The sequence below is a fragment of the Pinus tabuliformis genome, chromosome 1_1 (assembly GCF_031772625.1).
Source record: "Pinus tabuliformis cultivar Carrire ecotype Pingquan chromosome 1_1, CPIR1, whole genome shotgun sequence".
Taxonomy (NCBI): Eukaryota; Viridiplantae; Streptophyta; class Pinopsida; order Pinales; family Pinaceae; genus Pinus; species Pinus tabuliformis.
Window position 1 is genome coordinate 7,225,875 of NC_142297.1, and position 2,028 is coordinate 7,227,902.

Genomic DNA, 2,028 nt, shown 5'->3' on the forward strand with positions numbered 1-2,028 from the left:
CTACCCACCCTAGTCCTTATCAGTCACCATTACTTTCATTCCCCCCCCCTTTTGTGAAGGTATCGGGTTTGGGAAGCTTGTTGTCTATTTGAGCCTCCCTCTAATGAGTGGTTATGGAGTGAAAATGTCTTGAGGGGTACGTGGGTTGTTTCTTTTTGCGATGCATTGCGCATCAAGTGGTTTTTTATCCGTTCGTCATGGGGGTTCCCTATTCAGTGAGTGGGGATTTTTTGGTAACATTTCGAAATTAATCTTAGCAATGGATATCTCAGCTCTTGTTATGATGAATAACGTAGAAAAATGTGATACTTAGTGTGAATTTCATAATCTTGTGAATCATCGAGTTTTTGTATGTAATTTTCACTCAAGGCCTCAGTCGAGGGAACATCTTTCTGGGTGTCACACCCTGTTCAAATGCACTCCCTGCAATATGTTAGGGAGAAGCAGAATTGGTTATCCATGCCCCATGTGGTGTAGTTGGTTGAAATATGACAGAAGATGCTTCGTGGCATGTGTCGGCAAGCGATGATCATGTCCCCTTGGTTGGGAAGTCGGTGAACAACCGTTGTTGACTTTCAACAACATTCGAAGTCCACCCATCCTACAACAATTGTGGAAGCCCTATTTCATGTCGCCTGCAACGACCTCGATGCAAAGGCAAAAGAACGAAATAAAACAAGAATGATCAACCCCACAACCTCTCTTAGAAATTCCCCCCAAGAAGGGAACAAGAATGATCGACCCCACTACCTCTCTTTGAAACAACATCAAGCATTCCAACCCTTGCACCAAGGCCACCTAGAAGATTGCAACCACCCGCCAGCCAATAGGAACAGTGAAATCCTTATCACTTGTAGCAACATCAGTGCAAAGACAAAAGGGGGATTTGAAAAAATAACCCTCAAACCTCTCTTCAAAACAAATTCATTCCTATTCAATAGCCTCGTTAAACAATACAAGAATAGATCTTGATAGAAGGAGGGAACGGGTAGCCCTGCTCCCTATGTATAAGCAGCTTGGGAATTATTTGAAATCAAGAGGATTTTACTTAACCGGTTTCAATTACCTGATAATTACTTGTGAATTTGATAGCATTATTATTATTAGGTTTTTTTTCTTCATCAAGCAATTACCATAAAAACATGAAGATCACAGAAGGCAACATAACACAAGATATAGGCTCCAAGCCGAGGCAAAAACCCCTCCAAGAGGAAAACCCAGAAAATATCTTCTTATAGAATCATATCAAATAACATATCCAAGACCCATAACCACATAAATTCTACCTCTAGATGTCAAGACAAAACTTCCTTTCCTTCCAGTAGATTCATCAACAAGAGATAGATCATCCACAAACCCTAGCTCCAGGAAGGAACCCTTTCTTACATAATTTGACCTTACTTATCTTCTTTATTTTCTCTACAATATTTCAGACCAAAAACCATCTAAGTGTGTATGTCAAAATGAGCTTCATCCAACCTAATATTTATACAATTCACAGGGGTTCAAATAGACATGTCAATTGGGGCAAGGCCGACTTGGCATCTAGAGGGGTTTCTGTCCCAAGAAATCACATTTAAAAAATACTTTTCTTTTTCTTTTACGATAGGTCAAAAATAGGAATTTGACTCCTTGAATTAAACCTAGAAGCATGAAGAACATGCTTATCTAGAAAGAAATAATAATAGTTTTATTTTTCTTTTCTTTTTCTATTTACATAAAATACATAATGGTACAAATTATGAAGACTGAAACTAGTTACATTCTCCAACACTCCCACTTAACTAGCGAGGTATTCATAATTTGTACACTAGGTCCATGGATACTCTCAAATTGAAGTATTCTAATAAGAATAGTCAGATTGATAAACCAATTGTAAGCGTCAACATTATGACCAACATTGTCTTTGAGACCTAACTAGACAAGCTCATCTTCATTTAAGATCATTATTCTAGGAGGTTTTACATGTGATACCACACTACCTCTACAAGGCACATACCCCATTAGAATGTTCACAAGTTATGTCCT

At 38.4% G+C, this 2,028-nt stretch overlaps 1 pseudogene; it reads left to right on the plus strand.

The window, feature by feature from the left end:
- Positions 1–248: 248 nt before the first annotated feature.
- Positions 249–402, plus strand: LOC149211343 (5.8S ribosomal RNA; annotated as a pseudogene).
- Positions 403–2,028: the final 1,626 nt, after the last annotated feature.